The sequence below is a fragment of the Cetorhinus maximus genome, chromosome 5 (genome assembly GCF_964194155.1).
Source record: "Cetorhinus maximus chromosome 5, sCetMax3.hap1.1, whole genome shotgun sequence".
In the NCBI taxonomy this organism is placed as follows: Eukaryota; Metazoa; Chordata; class Chondrichthyes; order Lamniformes; family Cetorhinidae; genus Cetorhinus; species Cetorhinus maximus.
The window spans coordinates 10,711,646-10,733,666 of record NC_135883.1 but is presented as its reverse complement, the minus strand read 5'-3'; positions in this window follow the sequence as shown (position 1 = coordinate 10,733,666).

The window sequence follows — 22,021 nt, the reverse complement described above, 5'->3', positions numbered from 1 at the left end:
ATCATTGTGCCCACCTCCACACCCGGTGCCCCTGAGGTCTGTAAACAGCAGACGAGCTGTGGAGAACACTGCTGCCCACTCGCCTCAGTTCCCTCAAAGTGAAGGCCGCCAAGTGCACGTTTCCTGCGCGCTGTTGTGAAACACGTCGACGTGCTTTCCTGCCAATGTGGACGGACGATGCGGCGGGGTCCCGAGAGCCTGGTGGGACGGCCTTTTAATTATATGCGAATGTATAACAATTAGCTCCCGGCCGACCGATGGCGGGAAATGCAGCCCAGCATTGGGCTGAGTGGAAGATCGCGACCTGCCTTCACGCTGTCGTGAAGCAGATCGCGCCATGTTTTCCACGCATACCACCTTCCACACCCAACGCCAGGGGGCTTGGAAAATTCCTCCCTGAGTAACTGATAGCCTCAAGAACCAGGATAAAACCACCCCCCCCGCACCCCCCACCCCCCACCACCACTTTACTGCGAAGGTGATTGTGACAATGAGTTTCGATGCAACAGGGTCCTTTCAGGCTATCACAGGAAGTGTTTGCCGGATAAAACATGTCTGCACTGAATACCTGAATAAAGAAAGTCTGTCACCAAGGTTTGACAACCTCCATCCAGGCCACACTTGCGGAAACTCTTCTCCGTGGTTGCACTTGGAGCACCAACTCTAGAGCAGTATATTATTTCAATCATCCACAAATTGATGTGCCATTTGGGACATTGGATGGTATTTCCCCTTTATGGCTCCAGAAATGATGCTCAATAAGGATGCATGATGCACAATGTACTGTACACCAGGAGTTATGCACATATCAATTATTAAAACATCGTTGAATCATGTTATAGGGCAAGTTCAGCTTTTTTTTAATGAGAGACCTCATAGTATCCAAAAAGCAGCAATCCCAGTACCTCTGCTTAGGGACAATCTGATGATTCCATAACTCAGAGCATCTTCATATATACCAACGTTTGTGTGGCCATTTTGTCTTAGATGGGAGAGGTTAAACCGTGTTTCAAATTAGAATCACAGAATGGTTATAGCACAGAGGAAGGCTATTCTGCCCATTGTGTCTGTGCTGACTCTCTGAAAGAGCAATTCACCTATCGACCTTGACTTAGGTACTCACATGTATATAACACAGAAGGTGATCCAAAGCCAGTTTTACCCAGGCCTGTCACTGAATAATTTGCTCTACTATTTGTGTAGGAATGGGATAAATCTGTGATTAACAATGGTAGATGTGATTTATCAGCAATAAGCCCGCAGTAAAGAAAGAACTTGTATTTGTTATCAAATACAGCACAGAAGCACAGAAGGAGGCCATTTGGTCCATTGTGGCTATGTTGGATTTTTGAAAGAGATATCCAATTTGTCCCTGGCAGCATCAGCGGAGAAGAGCACAGTTGACGTTCCGAGTCCTCATGACCCGTTCGGTTGAAGGGTCATGAGGACTCGAAACGTCAACTGTGCTCTTCTCCGCTGATGCTGCCAGACCTGCTGAGTTTTTCCAGGTATTTCTGTTTCTGTTTTTGTTTTGGATTTCCAGCATCCGCAGTTTTGTGCTTTTATCCAATTTGTCCCATTCCCCTGCTCTTTCCCTATGGCCCAGAAAATGTCTCCTTTTGTATTCTGCATCCAATTCCCTCTTGAAAATTGCTACTGAATCCACTTCCACTTAACTAATCTTCATTGTTCCTCCAAAATGCATCCTTCATGACTTCAGAACATCCCAAGGACCTCACAGCCGATGTTTGAAGAGCAGCGATTGTTGAAACGTTTAGGTAAGTGGCTATAATAATGAATATAACCATTCCACTATGGGTGCTAAATGTTTGTGTATCCTTCAACCTGATTCAGCTCCCTCATATGATCAAGTTCAGTACCTCAGCTACATTATCAATGTTCAGCTTATAACTATCCAAAAACTCAACAGCAAATAGACGTTACAGTAAATCAGAATTCTTTTTCCACTGATTTGACTGGCGATGAGATTCAATTCCAAAACCCAATTTACTTGACACTAAGACTGCAATGCAAACAGTTCCATATAATAATCCCATTCACCTGCTGCTTAATATACCGCATCTACATTGCATGGCTCATCCAGCAAAAACAGAACATCTGTGCAACTTTAATGGGCCAGGGGCAGTTTTATATGTTTGTTATTGGTGATACCTTGGGGTTGAAGAGAGTGTGAGGTAAACCCCACCAATCAGGGCGTTGTGCCTCCACAACTGGACCCTTTACTTTGCATGGATTCCTCAAACAGTGGCCAATGAAATAACACTGTACAGTAAATAAGATGTATGTTACACACTGAAGCAGCATTTTCAGTCCCTCGACTGGCAGTCAGTAACCAAGCCATATAGATCAGCAAGACCGATACCTGGACTTCATGGATTAAATTATGAGGAAAGAATACATAAAGTTGTGTCGCATTTCCTGGAATTTAGAAGGTTAAGGGGCGATTGAATTGATGTTTTCAAGATATTAAGGGAAACAGATAAGGTAAATAGAGAAAACAATTTCTGCCAGCTGGGAGTGTAAAACTCAGGGACATAGTTTAAAAATTAGAGCCAGACTTTTCAGGAATGAAATTAGGAAACACTTCTACACAAAAAGGGTAGTAAAAGTTTAGAACTCTCCTCCACAAATGGCAATTTCTGCTAGATTTGAAAACTGAGATTGATAGGTTTTTGTTAACCAAAGATATTAAGGGATATCAGGCAAGGAAAGTACATGGAGTTAGATCACAGATTAGCCATGCTCACAGTGAATGGCTAAACAGGCTCAAGCGGCTAAATGGGTTCCTATGTTCCTATGTTCTTAAGGTCCTGCATGGCCAAATGTGTGAACTAACTGGTCTCAGATGACAATCAGAATACCATAATTTCAGTCAATTTCCCTGTGTCAATGAGAGGAAAACTAACCAGACCCTTCCCCCTGATTGCTATTCAGTGGCCCCTGCTGAAAGCATGATCCCACGGATGTTAAGTGAGAACTAGATTGGCCTCAGCTGTGATGCTTCCTGTGGCTGAATAACCTGCTAATAGACACAGTCAACACCTACCCATGGACACTTGGCCAAAGTACTAGAGATCAATGAGTGCCCCTGAAGCCACGCCCCATAGCGTTCAATGCCTTCAGAGGTGAACGAGATGAAGGAAAAAAGCATTGGCAGAAAAAGGAGAGAGAAATAATAAAAGCATTCTTTTCAGTTGTGTATCAGAGCTTTTGAGTTTTGCATGTAAGATGCTGACTGCTTTGGATAACTGAACCATTGGATGCTGGGACTGATTTAAAATGCCTTTCTTCTTATTAAGACAGGGCCACAAAGAAACCATTTTTGACAGCTTCTAAATCGGACTACATACAGTAGGTTAACTAAGGGAATATAATTTCCCTTACTAAATGAATCAGTTACCTCAGCAGTGTTAATGCACTTGAAGTCCAAGTTGGCTTTGAATCCTTAACATTGTCAGGTGTCATCAACAGCTGCAGCATAGCAGCTGTTTATTTTAAAAAAAGCTCTAAAGAAGTATTTGTATTTCTCTAATGCACTGGGTTCTTTATTGGGAATGTTCCTAGGTAGGAAAAATTGCAATAAGTTAGTGGTGAACCACAATCTATTTAACAAAATAAAAATGATGAATCCTTGGGCAGAATTTTTAGGTCAGCGCACAGGCACACGCCCAATCAATCGGACGCAAAATCACATGGGCTGACCTCGGGTGAGTGTCCTGACATTATCCAGCGCTTGTGCGATCTTTTGGTTGGCGGGTGCGCGCAAAAGTCTGAAGTGGCCCGCTGACAATTAAGAGACCTATTAAGGTCATTAAAGTCATAATTGTCTCCGATTTTTCCTTACTATTGGCGGGCAGGCAAATCGGCCAGGCGGACTTAGCTTTTTTCATGAAACCTCATCCAAGGGCGGGATGAGGTTTCCGTTATTAAATAAACAATATTAAAATCTGTGGACAACATTTTTTATCATGTACGTGTTCAGGTGACTGACTGCAATGCTTGGACATTTTTTTTCCCTGATTTTCCAAAGGTTATTTAACTTTCTTCAAGTCTTCAGCTCCCCGAGTCAGCTCCCTTCATTCGGCGCTCACCCGCGCCCTCGCTTAAGTCAGCACCCGCCCTCCTCCCGCCCCCCACCCCGGCAGCGCTGAGCATTTCAGCGCTCGCTTCACGCTGACAGGCCGCTAATTAGCCAGCCAACATGAAATTGCCACCGGGGGCCGATCACGGGTGGGGTCCCAGTGCCCGGTCACTCCTGGTCATGCTGACCTTAAAACCTTGCCCCTTACATTACAACTTATTCCCCTGCTGGTTTTGCCAAACAATTCCTTTCGTTCAGCCGATGTGTTGAGTCAGCTGATTTTTTTTCTTTATTAATTCATGTGATGTGGGCATCACTGGCTTGGCCAGCATTTATTGCCCACTCTTAATTGCACTTGCTCAGAGGGCATTTAAGAGTCAACCCCATTGCTGTGGGTGTGGAGTCATATGTAGGCCAGACCAGGTAAGGACACCAGATTTCCTTCCAGAACCAGGTGGGTTTGTACAACAATCAACAAGGATTTCATGGGTCATCATTCCAGATTTTTATTGAATTCAAATTCCATCAGCCACCATGGCAGGATTCATATCCAGGTTCCCAAAGCATTACCCTGGGTCTCTGCAGTACTAGTCTAGTGACAACACCATTACACCATCACCTCCCCTCTTAAGGCAGGGCATAAGTAGGAGCACTATTATTTTTAGCCTCAGCATCCCAGGGTCAGAGATGGGGCAGCCGGAGGTACACTTCTGCAAATATCAGGACAAGATTGACTCATCTGTGATACTTCATACTGGCCTAAGTTATATTACAGCAAAAAGTCAATGCTTTCAGGACAGTGGAGGGGGAAAATGTTGGCAAACAAAGTACAATTACTCAGCGCGCTCTAATTGTCCGGCTGGATCTGCCTGTAGCATTTGTCATGTAATTGGCATGATTAACCTTTCACTAGTTGTGTGTATTTCAAAATGCTACTCAATTGTTCTGAACGTTAAACCTATTAATGAGCAACTAGGAAGTTGCATTTGGTATATAACACCGTCTTTCCTATAGAAGCCCGCAGTTACAGGATATAAAGTAAAAATGTGGTCATATTGTATTGTGGCCTTTTTGTAACCTTCAGTGCCACATGTTAGCTCACGATGTCCAAAAACAACCAGAAGGAAAGAAAACATGGAGTGATGAAACTTGTCACAGTCTAAGTAATGGTCGTGTCATACACCAGTGCATTTTTCATGGAAATGTGAGACTACCCTATGGAGTAACATTCAAAGTCTTAAGTCCCACTGGGGACTCTGTAATGTTTTACATTCTGTAAGTTAGTGGACACATGTCCATATCTGCAGAACAGCCTGGACTTATGACATCATGTCCTTCTGTACTGTGAATCTTTAAAATGCAGATGTGTGGGACTGCAACACTCCTTGCAGATCATATTTCCTCCCAGAGGTGCACTTTGAAACAGCAAGCCAACAAATGTTCTCCCGCTCTACTATCTGCTTAAGCAAATTAGAAACTGCCAGCATACAATATCAGCATACTGTACAAATTGAACAGAATATAAAATGCCGCTTATAAGCACACATCAACAAAGGAAATTAAAATGATACAAAAGTTAGCACTGCCAGCAATTCAAAGTTTAGCAACACCATTTTATTTTCAGAAAAGGGTATCGCAAACATAGATACAAAGGAAGTATTTGACATAAATCACTGGGGTATTATAAGTGTTTTATTTGGCATGTGAACACCAGCACTGATAATCTATAGTGTGCTCTGAAACAAAAAATTGGATGTACTGTAAAGCCACCTGCAGTTTATAGTCTTGCGGCCAGTTTTGAGGATTACAGATATTGTTCTGAGACTCCCTCATCCAGCTGTAGTCATAACACTCCCTTCATTGGCTAGCACAAGAAACCCAAAAGCACATTCCCACCCACAATCTCTTTAATTTCTTCATCCCTCACATGTAATAACTCTGGCCACTGATAAGGGCAGAATTCAAACTAAACATATTGCCTAACTGTAACATAAACTAACTTCATGATTGCATAAACATTACCCTATGAGCTGGATTTGAAAACAGTGAAATATTAATGTTGCACTTCAATCTTCTACTTATCCGAACCGAGTATTTCCAAATGTATTGAATTATAAAAGATGACAGCAGTGCTAATTCTAATTCCGCCTTGTTATTGCTGTGGTAACAAAAGAGAGTGAATCAGTGGGCAGCCTCAGTCACGCTGTCTTGGCTAAGATGTTCTCTATCTGTTGGATGCAGCAAAATTATAAACATGTTCTTCATAAATGTGTTTACAATTTAGCTACCCCCGCAACACCATCCCCACCATCCCCCACGTCCCCACCACCCCTCACCGAATTTACAGAGCAAATGTTCCTGCTCCCTCATTGCCATAGCATGTTCAAAACACACTCATGAAAAACAATTGTTTTGTTAAAGTTTTCAAGTTTTCACAATTTAGTTTTGCTTTAGGAATAAAAGCTTTTTAAATTTCTACCTGGGACATTAACGTAGAGTCCCTTAACTTGGATCCTTCAGATCCCTAATGATCCTTTAGGATCACTTAATATAATTCTTAATTCAAATGGGTTAATAATTCTATAAAAATAGCAGAAAGAGGAATTTCAGACAATGGCATTAAATATTCCTGTGTCATTATGCCATTATGCAGTTTCAAAGACTGCATGAGATTTACATTTGCTGTGTCTGAAGAGCTATAGTCCAACAAGTTTTCACCACTAAGGTGTGCTGTAGTGCATCTGAAAGCACAGGTAATGCCTACAGAAAAACATTGTTTAATAGCCAATATTGCAACCAAGCATTAAAGTTGCTATAAACTAATTTTGTTGCCCTCTCTTATCAGATAAGCCCTCTGGTATAAATAAATGAAATTTACTAAGGAGTTAAGAGTTTCATTTCTTGATTATATTTATAGCCGCATTCTAGGTCTCCCCAGGGGTTTCCCGCAACATTCTAACCACATGCTTTGATTTATTATGGAAATCTGTTTGAATGTTTTTGCTATTCAAAAGATTCGGGGTGGCAGGGCCATTTTCATTTCACAGCAGGGATACCAAAGTTTACTTCAATGCCTCTGATCAAAAGTTAATCTTTGGATCACTACTGGAAAGTGTATATCTATGGATAGGATTGGGATCCATTGTAATACTCATAATTTAGGCCTACATACAAAGAATGGCCACCCAGCGGCTGAATGGTGCTGGAGCATAAACAGGAATCAACATCTTCAGTTGAGGAAGAAAGTCAAAACATAGGGGTTAAGGGATGGGGAGAATCTACCAAAAGCAAACGTTGAGATAAAAGCAAAAAACTGCGGATGCTGGAAATCCAAAACAAAAACAAAAATGAAAATACCTGGAAAAACCCAGCAGGTCTGACAGCATCTGCGGAGAGGAACACAGTTAACGTTTCGAGTCCGTATGACTCTTCGACAGATTCTGTTGAAGAGTCATACGGACTCAAGACGTTAACTGTATTCCTCTCCGCAGATGCTGTCAGACCTGCTGAGTTTTTCCAGGTATTTGTATTTTTGTTTTTGAAAAGCAAACATTGGTCTGTTTGGAGTTTAGGAGGAATTAGAGATGAAAGGTTAAATGAGTAATGACGATAGTCAGACTGATAAAATAGTGAAAGAAAAGAAACATTGTGATGGAGAAGTTGGAACAGGATCACCTCTCAAGTGACAAGCTTCTTCTTGTATCCTATCCAGGAATGTAAGTGAGTCACCACAGAAATAGAAACAGTGCTGAATGGCTCTTGGATGGGTTTGAGCCTTAAAGAGAGTTAGCGTTGTTGATGGGAAAGGAAGCATTGGGCACAGCAGAAGAAACAGAGTTATCTGAAAACTTTCATTTCCCAGACTGAGTTGTGTTATACCCTTGCTTGACGCTGATGCAGCTTCTCATGCTTAGCGACAATTCTGCTGCAGGTTCTTGCAGAATTTCATTGCCTCACTCTTAAGCTTCCATCGAGGCATACTGGGAAGCTGTTCTCGCAACAACTTGACTTTTTCCTTAAACCAGAGAGAATTACCAAAATATTCTTATTTATCGCCAGTGTACAATGTGCACTCTGTGACACTAATCTCTGGAATTAATGCCCTCTTGGACATAACCTTTATTTAAGAACTTGGTAAAATATGGTACCTTTGCTTTAATAAATGAATGCAAGAAAGCTGAAGCTTTGTTAAAAGGAGTGTACAGTAGCCTCAGTCAAAAAATTGAATCATTCTGAGCCTGACTGGTTTAGACATATTAGTCAGAAATAAATTATCAACTAAAATCCATGCCCCTGGCTTGAATCCAATAAAACTTATGAAAATATGAAAACAAAAAGGTGCTTGTCAATTGTGTGGCAACTCAAAATGATCTGGAAACAGATGCGTGCACTGAAAGAACATCAGGCACTGTGCATGTCAGTTATAATTGCACTGCTTTTTGACCCTGTTCTGGCACTAAGTTACATTACAATTCTTTGGATTGACATGAGCCACCTAGATGAACTTTTATAGACCTAAATACTGTAAACGTTAAACTTAGTCACATGAGAGTGAATAGCTGAAAGCTGATTGGCTTTAAAGAGAGTTCACACCCAGGCTTAAGCAATCAAGGTAAGTGAACATCAATTGTAACAGGTTCAGATAATCAAGCACAGAACAATTGAACATTACACTCTGCCTCAACTTCAGCAACTTGGGACTTCTAACCACTCCACTGGCATGTCATTGACTGGCCGATTTTCAAGGTTAGGAGAATTTAAATGTTGCTGATGGACTCCCAGCAGTTTCCTGCTTCCAATGGAGATCTTGCCTGAGGTGATTGAAAATGGTAACAAAAAGTTCTGCAATCAGTGGAATAGGCTAGAGTTTCCTTTCCATGTTGAATACTCTCTGCCAGCATACCAACTCTTAACCCTGGAATACATTGGTACTCCAAGCGCCAAGTAATGCTAGACTGTAAATAAAGAGAATTGCATTTGCACCATGCATTGCAATTTGCATCCAATTTGAAAACATCCACCCAAAGTAGGGGGGCATATCCTACGGGCGGAATTGTCCCAGGTTTGCTCAAAGTGCAGTGGCGGGCAGAACAAAGGACGTTTTACCCGCGGCTGCAATGGCTCGTCCCATTCCTGGCATGTCCCACCTCATTAATAATGCATTCCCGGGAAGCACACCGGATCGCTGGCGGGGCAGCCTCTGATTCGCCCTGCCCCACCATCGCCTCAGGCCTTCAGTAATCCGGGCGCCGTGTTTAAAGGGCGCCCCTGCACAGAGCTGGCTCTCTCTAAGGGATCGGAAACTGCTGCAAAGCCATGGCTGCCAAAGGGAGAAAACGTGCTGCCCCCAGATTTAGCGACTCCTCCCTCAGGCACCTACTGGATGCATTTGAGGCTCGGCGTGAAGTCCTCTGCCCTCACTCTAGGCGAAGACCAGCAAGCAAAGTCACCAATCCAGCATGGGAGGCGGTGGCAGCGGTGATCAGCGCCAACACCCAGGGCAGAAAGAGGATGAATGATCTCCTGCATTCCGCCAGGGTAAGTCACTCTTCTCAACCCACGCACTCACAAACCCATCACACATCCACAGGGATCTCACTCACTGCCAGTTTAAGGGACATCACCATTCGCTCTCTCACACACACCTTCACCTGCCCTGCAGATCCTGTCCTTATTCTATCCATCGCACCACTCACCATCCACACATGCCATGAATCCTTCTCATCTGGCCTGGCAGGCATCCTGCTTACATGCTCTCCATCTCTATTCATGCAGGACAAGCTGCCAGCATACCAACTCTTAACCCGGGAATGCATTGGTACTCCAAGTGCCAAGTAATGCTAGACTGTAAATAAAGAGAATTGCATTTGTACCATGTATTGCAATTTGCATCCAATTTGAAAACATCCACCCAAAGTAGGGGGGCATATCCTATGGGCGGAATTGTCCCAGATCAAAGAGAGGCCACAGACTGGTGGAGGAATGCCCAAAGTCAAGGTCCTCACAGACTTTGAAATCAGAGCCATCCAGCTGGCCGGCAAGGATCTGGACCGTTCTTGTGCTGACGGTGAGGTCGGTGGCGCTCAACCAAGTGAGGATCCGGCAGTGCAACATCCATCAGACAACCATGCTGTGAGTGAGTTCCCCTGTTCCACAGTCCCCTGTCAGGCATTAATTATCTCCCTTTGCTGTCTCAGGCACATCTGGGAAGCAGCCGAGTGGGTGCATGAGCCAGGTCCTTGGCTCAAGCCCTGATGACACCTTGGAAGAAGAATTTGATGATTCCCTAATTTAAGACCCACTCACCCACACCCTCCACCAGCGCAGAGCCAATCACCTCTGTGGGACCTAGTTCTAGAGTAGCCTTTTTCGAGAGAAGATCCACAGCAGGCAGTGGCAGAGACTTCCCAGGTTTCCCGCACTCAGAGGAGTACTGGAGGCCAGAAATCTGCTGAGTCTGAGTCAGGTGATGAGCCTCTGGACTCGGTCATGTCACAGTTGCTGGAATTGCAAAGGCAAGCTCGGGAACATCAGGAAGGGATGTCCGCTGCACTTCATAGATTGCAAGGCACGATGGAGGAGTCCATCCGCCTTCAGTCTGAGGTGATAGCATCAGCATGCCAACACACCAAGGTCAACACTGATAGGAGCGGCCGCCATGGAGATTTTGGTCCGAGACATTGACCCTGTACTGCTGCGCAGGCTGAACTCCATCACTGATGCCATAGTTGGTCTCCAACAGTGTCAACACGAGGGGGGGTGAGGGGCAGCTCGACCTCACTCCAGTTTCCGCTTCTCCTCACGCCGTTCTGAAGTCATGCCGACATGGACAGTAAATTTGATATGGTGGGATGATTGTGGTGAGTAGGGCTTATAATGAGCTGCAAATGTATTAAAATGATGTCCCCGCCATCAGGTGGCAGGAAATATGGCCTGCCGTTGACGGGGTGGAGCGGACAATCGCAAACTGGTTTCATGGCGGAGTAAAACTGCTTTTTGGCCTTCTCACCACATTCCCCACCATGACGCCCGACGCTAACGGAGCCGAAAAATTCTGGCATGTTTCCCATCATCACTGGTGGCAAAGTCTACCAGCTAAGAAGGCCATCTCCCTGACACATTTCCCGCCCAATCTATTAGAGGTACACCAGGAAGCTTACATATCTCCAGTAGAAAATTCTACTCATTTACTCTGAAGCTTCAGCGTAATGAGTAACCCTGACAACATTTCAGAATCGTTGAATTGATAATGGAGCTTCACTTTTAATAACATTACAATGAACCAAAATATTTCGAGCTCCATTTCCAGGTGGTACTCAATGTACTCAGTGTACAACACTATTCACAGGTGGCTAACCATTTCTCTACTTCAATTCATTATTTATTTTCTGCCATTTGCATTGCTTTTCTTAATTCATTGATATTTTTAAAAAGACCATGAAACAAAATAGAATCTATCAGCTCTCATTTTCTCTCTACTGAAGCCAACATTTTGTTGGTTTTATTTTTCACCATCAGCAATGCTCTACTTCTCCAAATAAGCAAACTGGAATTGTGAGAATGGATGCTATTTTTAAAAATATTTTTGGGGAATATTGTGTTATTCTGTGAAGAAGGGTGTGTTTGTGTATGTGTCTGTGTGTAATGATTTAATTAAGCTGGAGAAAAGTTACTAGAAGACAGGTCTGGAGGGTTTAAAACATGAAAGGATAGAGGTGTTGCACATTTGCAATAAGATATTATGAGGGGTCTGAGGAGGTACATGCAAATAAGTTGGATTTACATTTGCTTTTTTAGGTAAGTTTGGAGTTTGTTTGAATATCAAAAGGAAGTAAGAGGCAGCAAGAAACATGTTTGCATCTTGCAGGAGTTCCATAGGTAAATAGAAGAGGGCATATTACATTTTACTGACCCGAAAGCGGAGACAAAATAGAAACATGAAAGACTTTGGGCAGAATTTAGCCCTTGGCTGGCAGGTGGGCGGGCGGGCAGTCGAACCCGGCCGCCGAAACGGGGCTCGCCGCCATTTTGAGTGGGTGGGCCAATTAAGGCCCATCCAGTGGGCCACCCAATGGGAAGCGCTATGCACTTCCTGTTCCGGGGGGAGGGAATCCCCATCTGTCAAAGAGCCCACTGCTCCCTGAGGCAAAGTCCTGTCTCAGGGAGTTTAGTGAAAGGTAAGTAAAGTCAAAAAATAGAGACATTTTAAAATTATTAACATGTTCCCCTCATGTGACAATGTCACACGAGATGGGACATGTTGATAACAAACTCATAAAATTTATTAAATTTTTACAAAACGGTAATGAAACTACATCCCGCTAGTGGATGAAGTTTCATTAATAATCTGAAGCCCGCTGGGGCTCCTGGCCTGTCCGCCAGGCTTAAGGTTGGCCGGGCAGGGCATTTAAGTATCTTAATGAGCCTGTCAATGGCCTTAATTGGCCATTGACAGGTCGGCCGGTGGACAGCTGATTTCGCTATCTGCCCGCCTCCCTGAAGATTTAAAGGGACCGGGATGATGTCGGGGATTCCTCCTGACGTCATCCTGCGTCATTTCCCCTCGGTGAGCGGGCCCCGCCCCCAAATCGCCGAGGGGAAAATCCTGGCCTTTATATTTTTAAGGATTTAAGTTTCAAAGAGGTGTGAGAACAATGGAACATGAGATGAAAGGGGGAAAAAGGTACTTTAGAGTCACTGTGAAAAGCTTAAGTTGGCTGTTAGTTGTTACTTGTAGCTGTGGGCTAGTGGCTGAGTGAGGAAGATCTCCTGGAAACAGCTCTATGCTGGGAGAAGATGTAGTTTGAATCAGCCATCCAGTCAAGCCAGAAAAGTGCTGGGCTGCAAAAAGCAGTCTTGTGTTAAAGTTTTGGGGTTTCCACAGCAGAGTGGGAAAGAGTTTAAGAGGTCATGTGGCATGCCTTTATTAAAGTTAAGGCAGTTTGCCTTGGGTAATACTACTGGATTTTTATAGTTAAACATCTATAAGGGCGTGTTGTCTGACCAAGTAGAGAGTCTTTTTGGGGGAATGTTTTGGAAGCCTAATTTTAACTGTGCAACTGTAATCTTGGGTGCAATCATCCCAGATTTGTACTAAGTGCATTAGTAGGCGGTAAAAAGGACGTTTTACCCACTGGCCGTATTGGCGGCTTTTCACGCCAAGGTATTGTCCCAATGCCATCTCATTAATTATGCATTCCTGGGAAACACCGTTTTGATGATGGGTAGGGTCTCATTCATCCACCTGCTTCGTCGCGTCAAGCGCCATATTTAAAGTGCAGCCATGTGCACAACTCTCAGTGGGCCTCCAGCCCACAACTGCTGCAAAGGAGACATGATCCTGAAAGGCAGGAAGACTGCAGCCTCCCTGTTTAGTGACGCGTCCCTCAAGCACCATTTGGACGCAGTGGAGGCCCACCATGATGTTCCCTTCCCCACGCTGGGTGAGACCAGCAAGCAAGATCAGCAATCCAGCATGGGAGGCAATGGCAGCGGTGGTCAGCGCCAGTGTTCTGCAAAAGAGGACAGACACCCAGTGCCACAACAGGATGAATGGTCTCACCCGTTTTGCCAGGGTAAGTCACTCTTCTCATCACTCTCAACTCACACACTCACAAACCCATCACACATCCACAGGGATCTCACACCTCAAGAAACAACACCACTAACTCTCACACACACCCTCACATCTTCCTTGGGCTCGTATCCTATGGAGGCTAGCGTCCTCATCCCGTCCATGTCTCCGCTCACCACACAAACATTCCATGTGTCCTCTCCCACCTGTTTTCATGCAGGAGAAGCTGGCTCACAACAGCAGACCCAGGGTGGAGTGGCCCACATGAGGCCCCTCACTCACTTTGAGGAGCATGCATCGTGCTGACTGGTGAGGACATGGTCCGTGCCTGCGGTGACGGTGAGGTCAGTGGCGAACACCCTCGTGAGGATCCTGCACCACATCATCCCTCTCTCAACACAATTGTGAGTGCTCTCTCTCGCTTTTGATTCTGCTGCCATGCCCTTTTATCTCTACTTTGGTTCACAGGGAGCTCTGCCAAGTGACTGACGCCTTCAACCACCCTGTCCCTCAGCTCCATCCACATCCTCACCTCCAGCCAAGACGACACCTCCCCCATTGAAGAGGTGGAAATAAGCAGCCCCGAAGACCCATCACAGCGCTTACCCACACCCTCCACCAGGGCAGAGACACACACCTCGGTGGGGCCTAGATCTAGAGCAGGCTCGGTTTCACAAACTGGTGGTCAGTGCACGGACACGTGTCCGCAGCAGGAGGAGGCAGGTTCAGCCGAGCTCCCAGCACTTGGAGGATTGCTGGGGAAGAGGAATCTGTGAGGTCCGAGTCAGATGACGAGCCTCTGGATTCGGCCTTCCAACTCATCCTGGAGAGTCAGCAGAAGGCAGGGGAACATCACACGGTTGGAAGCCCTCAACAGAGTGGCACATGAGTTGGAGAAGTGCGTCCACCTGCTCTCTGATGAAGTGGTGCCCACATATGCATGTATGGAAGTCCATGGGGAGGGTGTCAGTCGTCATGGCGACCCTGGTCCAGCAGAAAGCGGAGATGTATGAAGACCTGCACTCCATTGAAGTAGCCATGGTTGAATCCCTGCAGTGGCAACACGAGATGGAAATGGGGCACCTCGACATCCCCCCAAGTGCTCATTCCCCTCAAGGAATTAACCTCCCTGATCTCCTCCTTTCCACCCCGGGGTCCATGCCTACCTCTGAGTCCCCACCAACCACCCTCGCCGTCCATTCTACCATTACTGTCGCACCCTAACCATCCCACCCTACCGTCTCACTCTGCCCTCGCTCATTCTCACCATTCCCTTTTACCACACCCTCAGTTCGCTCACCAGGAGGCAGCCATGGACTCAACAGAGCCCTCCCTTGCACATTCACCTGGGCATCCCCCCCCTCTGAATTCCTTCCCTCCTTGAAACTCTTTCCCCAACCCCCGGACTCCACCCACTCCCTTGGAACTGCTTCCCACTACCCTCCACACCCCCCCCCCAACCCCCCACCATCCCTTAGTCCTTCCCCTTCCCCCCTTCCTGACTCCTTCCTCCACCCTTAGATCTTCATTCACACTTGCACTGGACTCCTTACTCCCCACCCCCACCCCCCGGACACCTTCCCCTCACTGAACTCCTTCCCCCTTCTGAACTCCTTCCCTTACACCTTCTTCCCCCCTTACACTTACCTCCTGAGTTGCTGTCTTTTCATGCGTTACATCCTCCTCTCCCATACTCCTTCCCCCTCCCAGTCTCACCCCCCGACACCTTCATGCCCCTACTCCCAACCTTACCCACCAGAAATCTTTGTTGCCCCCCCCCTCCCAACCTCACGCCCCCATGGCACACCTTCCTCTCCCAATTGATCCTAGACCTTTTTCTCCCACCACTCAGTACATCTCCCCCTCCCAAACACAGCTGACCTTCCTCTCCACCCCCTTGACCATCAATCATTGTGAGCAGACCCTCAACGGTGACTACTTTCCACCTTCCGTGAGCTGCTTCGCGACGGAGCCATGTCCATGAGAATCCACCCAGAATGTCATGGACGTTCCTCCAGTGTGCCGTTGCTGTCGGGCTCCAGCATCTTCTGCCCCTCGAACGTCCGCGATGTGAGCAAGGCCCTGACGGTAAGTCCCAACTTCTGCACGTCACACTTGTCAAGATGTGTTCTGCACCAGCGTGTTTTCCCACTGATGGGGGTGGCTGATACTGTGCGGGGGGGATGATTCCAGCGGGATGGGTTTATAATGATATGCAGATATATTACAATGAGGTTCCTGACATCTGACGGCAGGAAACACAGCCCGCTATTGATAGGCAGAGTGGACATTTGCAAACTGGTTGCAAGACATCATGAAACTGATTTTTGGCCTTCTCACCATATTGTCTGCTCACTCCACCAAACACACCCGCCACCAGCGGGCACAGAAAATTCCACCCCTTGTGTGCTTAAGTTTTCTTTTATTCTTGTTAATTTTTAAAATCCCAAAAGTGTTGCTGGACTTCTTGCTGCTGAGATCAGTACATTTTCTTCTTGTTTACATAACTGAAAAAAGGGTGTGGCCCATAAACCAAGTTTCCCTCTGGGAATTGGTTTGCACAGCAATTAACATCTGCTGTGTCATAACAGAACGAACACTGAGTGTTGTAATATGCCTTTAAGGGATACCAGCATGACATCACTAGAAGGGGAATGTATCATGTGATCTAGTTTTAGTTTCACTTTTGCTTTGAGCAAAGCACACACGCACAGCTCTGATGTCTTCAAGCTTTAAACCTATGTATAACTGTTCTCATGTGCCTAGAGTGAGCTCACAAGGTGTTCACCAAATCCCTTATGAGCAATTGGTGCCTTGTGTCTTGTACACTAAATAAGCTCAAGGTATTATATCATTATAATAATACAGCACTGAGAGCTAAAAATGTGATAAGCTGATGCTCAATTAGCCCACGCTCACTGAAACGTTATGTTGCCTGCTCATTTCCATGATTGTGGCATGTAGCTCAGTGTTAAACGCACTGCTGAGTGGCTGCACGCTCATCCGGGGTCCAAGTTCATACAAGGTCAGCACCACTGAAATCCACAACATGTCAGTCGTAGCAGCTTTTACTGAAAATGGTCAGGAGCAGATCCTCCACCAATCTTTTTTTCTCAACCAGCTCTCATAGCACCAGAACTACCAATTCTGCGGCCTGAATCCTCTGCTATTCTGAATTAACTTGAGCAGTTTGTCAACCAGTTAACCCAAACCCCTGCTAAGCCTGGTAGTTCAACTAACCTTAGTTCTTTCCCTCATTTCTAATCCTAACTCAACTACAACTGGGGTACTTCTGTTTACTGTCTTATCTATCTCTTAAAATAATGTCCATCAAAACATTATCAAAACCACTTCTGAATCCCGAGGAGCTTTTAATCAGCCAAGGCAGATTATTGTCTTTTAGAAATATATGATGTTCTCCACCAGTTCACTTGTTACTTTTACTCTCCAAAACCTTTTCACCATGTCAGTAACCTAAACAATTTCAGTCCTTCTAATACTTTCATACCTCAGTCTTCCCCTTTCAGCAGGTCTGAAAAAAAGTTCTTTGTTCAGTCATAAGGATATAAGAAATATCAGGAATGAGAAAAAGATATTGAGCATCTTCAACTTCATCCGTCTGGTACCTAAGTCTCTCATCTTGCCATCCAATTGTATTTTGAAGAATCACAATGATTTTGTCTCCACTACTCTTGAACAGATTATTTCAAACATTTTTCACTCTGAGTAAATAACAAATCTACCAGAGCATTGCTCACTGCAAGTCAGATGACATGCCATAGAACAGACATTTTGCTATGTAAGAACAAGGTATTTTTCTTCTGCTAAAATGCAACTGACTTGCTTCGTTAATATCACAAAGTTTAATTGCAGTAAATTTTGAAATCAGTTAGAGGTTCATCCATTATTGGTGATGGTAGCTCGCAGATTGAGAAGTGTTTGTTAATTCCTGGCTCTGGATCAACAACAGCAACTTGTGTTTATACAGAGAGTAGGAATAAAAGGATCATCCTCAGGTTGGCAGGCTGTGACTAGTAGGGTACCGCAAGGTGCTTAGGCCCCAGCCATTCACATTCTGCATCAATGATTTGGATGTGGGGATTAAATGTAATATTTCCAAGTTTGAAGACGACGTGAAGCAAGGTGGAAGTGTGAGTTGTGAGGAGGATGTAAAGATGCCTCGGGGGGATATGGAGAGGCTAAGCAAGAAGGCAAAAAATTGGCGGACGGAATACAACGTGGAGAAATGTGAGGTTATCCACTTTCGTAGGAAAAACGAAAATACAGCGGCCAGGGTTTTCTGGGCCACCCATGGCAGGACCTGTCATGGGTGGGACAGAAAATTCAGCGAGGCAGCCAGACTTTGGGTGGGAATTTCCAGTCAGAGTATTTCTTAAATGGTGAGAGGCTGATAAGTGTCGAACTCCAAAAGGGTCTTGGGTGTCCTTGTCCATGAGTCACTGAAAGCTAACATGCAGTTACAACAAGCAATTAAGAAGGCAAATTGTATATTTGTCTTTATTGCAAGAGGATTTGAGTAGAGAAATAAATATGTCTTACTGCAGTTCCTTAGAACCTTGGTGAGACTGCACCTGGAGTATTGTGTGTCGTTTCAGCCTCCTTACCTAATGAAAGATATGCTTGCCATAGAAGGAGTGCAACGAAGGTTCACCAAACTAATTCCTGGAATGGGGGGGATTGTCCTGTGAGGAAAAATCAAATAGACTGGACTTTCATTCTCTGGAGTTTAGAAGAATGAGAGGTGATCTCGCTCAATCATACAATATTCTTACAGGGCTCAACAGGGTAGATGCAGGAAGGGTGTTTCTCCTGGCTGGTGGGGCGGGGTGGGGGGAGGTGGCGGGAGGGGGGGGCATCTAGAATCAGGGCACACAGTCTCAGATTAAGGGGCAGGCCATTTCGGACTGAGATGAAGAAAAACGTCTTCACTCAGAATGTTGAATCTTTGGAATTCTATGTCCCAGAGGGCCGTGGAGGCTCTGTCATTGTGTATGTTCAAGACTGAGACCAATGGATTCCGACACATTAAAAACATCAAGGGATATAGGAATTGTGCAGTAAAATGGTGTTGAAGTAGAAGATAAGCCATTATCTCATTGAATGACAGAATGGGCTTGAAGGGCTGAATGGTCTACATCTGCCCCTATTTCTAAAGCTCTTATATAGTGTCTTTAATGTAATACAACATCCAAAGACACCTCTCAGGAGCATTATGAAGTAAAATTTGACACCAAACATGAGGCAATATTAGGGCAGATGACAAACAGCTTGGTCGGAAATGCAGGTTTTAAGGAACGTTTTAAAGGAGGAAAGAGAAGTAGAGAGGTGGAGAACTTTATGGATGGAATTCCAGAGTTTAAGACCTAGACAACTAATGATGGAGCATTTGAATTTTGGGATGCTCAAGAGGCTCGAATTAGAAGAGCACAGATATCTCGGAGGGTGGTCGGCCTGGAGGAGATTATGGAGATAGGTAGGGGCAAGGCCATGGAGGAATCTAGATTGTAAAATTGATGCATTGCTTAGCCTGTGTAGGTCAGCGAGTGCAGGGATGATAGGTGAACAGGAGTTTGTGCTGGTAAGGACATGGGCAGCAAAGCTTTGGATGACCTTATTTATAGAGGATAGAATGTGGGAGGATGACCAGCAGTGTGTTGAAATAATCAAGCCTAGAGGTAACATCTTCAAATAAAAGTACAATGTTTGAAGAGTGACAGACATGTGTTAGACGTAAGAATATATATATAATATATATTCATATTTATACACATACATATATGTGGGTATGTATAATATATATACATATAATAGACCTAGCAATGCTGGTCTGCACTATTTCTGGGAATTGCTGTTGCTTAGTAAGAGATGGAATATCCAGCCATCCCATTGAGTGCAAGTGACTGCCAGGTGGGCAGAGACGAGGCAATATCCCCCGCACAGATTAAGGTTTTGGGCAAGAGGTATGGAGGATGTGAGGAAGAACTTTATTACCCAGCGAATGGCAATGAACTGGAATTCCTTGTCCATGATGGTGGTGAAAGCAGAGAAGGTCAATGGTTTCAAAGGAAGTGAAGTTGCAGGAAATAAACTTGCATGGCTACGGGGATAGAATGAGGGAATGGAACTGACTGGATTGCTCTACAGAGATTTGGCATGGACGTGTTAGGCAGGGTGGTTTCATTATGCTCCGTAATGACTCTACAACCGGAATTCTGCCAGTACTTTGGTGGCGAGCTGAGAGGTGGGAAGGCTAGCAAAATGGGCTCCTGTGGGGGGTACCCAACATCTTCCCACCACCATGCCATTTTGCCAGTGGCGGAAAAGTTGGCAGGTTGTTTGTCCACCTGGAGTCCAACTGAGCCACTTGAGTGGCCAATCAAGGGCCACTTTCAGCCTGTGCTGCCATTTTGTCCATATCAAGGAGGCTTACTGCTATATACGGAGACCACACAGCAGAATCTGGGAGCCTCCCAGAGGGCACCAGTGTTCAAACGCTCCTTTTCGGGCATTCCATGCCCTTAGAAGAGACTCCAGGGGCAATGGTTAGCTCTGTGGCAATGGCGCCACCTGTGCCTTACGACCTCGCCCCAGCAATCGCCAGAGCCTGCCTACCTTTCCAAGAGTTCCTGGCTATCAAGATGCCCGCTCCTTGCAGCTGTAGCCTCAGCAATGATCACCACCAGCAGTGACACTGCTGAGGCTGTTGAGCTGCCGGCTCTCTGATTGGCTTGGCAGCATTTGGGGATGAGCCTGGTGGCGGCCACTTAATTAGCCGCCAGCAAGAGTATGCCTTCCCTGGTCCCACCACTGGCCAAAGCAAGGTGGCCGCCTGCTTTTAGCTCCAGCAGTGACTTTTCTGTTGCTTGCACAAAATCCAGCCCTATGATTCTCTGAAAAGACTCCCAAGTTGTGTAGTCAGCAACAAGAGGTCATTAATTTAAAATCGTCAGTAAGAGAAGGAGATAGACGTTTCCTCATGCAGAGAGTTATTGAAGAATGGAATACTCTCATGAAGGCAATGGTTGAAGCAATGGCCTTTGCAACTATTAAGGGAAAATAAGATACGTCTTTGAAGCAGAGGAAGACACAGGGCTTTGGCGATAGTACTGAGCAGTGGGATTAGTTTTGGATTGCTTTCGTTAAGAGCTGGCATAGAAAAAAACTGGCCAAGTAGTCTCCTTCTGGGCAATAAATTTCTGTAATTTTATGGTTCTATAGTTCCTTAGGTCAATCAGAGTATAATTGTTTGATGAGTGAATTTGCAGATTAAGGTCAATCAGAGTTTAATTATTTGATGAGTGAATTTGTAGCATAAGGTTAATCAGTACTTAATCTTGAAGCTGCATTCAGAAGCCTGGATGAAATGTCTGGCTTTCTTTCTCATTTTTTACGTGTAATTGCTGAGACAATTTATAAGCCATAGATTACAGACATTCCTTTCATTGTATTCTTATGGTACATATCTTTCAACATGTGTACTTTATCAATATTGAGTTTAATTTTAAATCTCTTTGCCAAATTGCATAACCAACCTAAATTGTTCTCCAAGTTTCTAGCCGCTTCCTCCCTTCTTGACTATGATTCTGACATTTGGTTATGTCAGCAAATTTACCAATTTACACGTACACTCGATGCTTTTCCTGATCAGCCTCCGTAATTTCAGTGGCACGCCAACGGAAACCCAATTTACACATTCATCTAGGTTCTGTCAATCTTCCTCCAAAGTTGCAGTGGCTGGTCAGTGGAACCTCTTAGCAAATGTCTGCTGTTAATTTGGCATTTAAGCCATTTTTGTCTATGAGAAACAAAGAGCAGCTTGCCCTTACTTCTGAGGGATTCCAACCGTCACCTCCCCCTGCCTGATATTCCAATTCTCGCAAGTACTCCTTGCTTCCTATTATTAACCCATTCCTTATCTGGATTATTATTCATCCTCTGATTCTTGCAGTTTTAGTTCAAATAGAATTCTTTCATGTGAAACGTTATCTCAAAAGGTTTCTAAGAATCCAATTACAATGTTTTGTTGACATTTCTACCAGATGTCCTCAAATAATCCTTGCAGGCTTGTCAGGGAGGATCTTACCCCAGAACCATCCTTTTCGTTTCTGTATGAAATTATTCCTATGCAGTCCTCTAGCCTACCATTATATCACGTGTTTTGGTGCTGGCAAAAGAGTCTCTGGTTTCTTCGATGTTTTTTTTTCATTCTTTCACGGGATGTTGGCATCACTGGCTAGGCCAGCATTTATTGCCCACACCTAATGCCCTTAAGAAGGTGGTAGTGAGCTGCCTTCTTGAACTGCTGCTGCTGTAGGTACATCCAC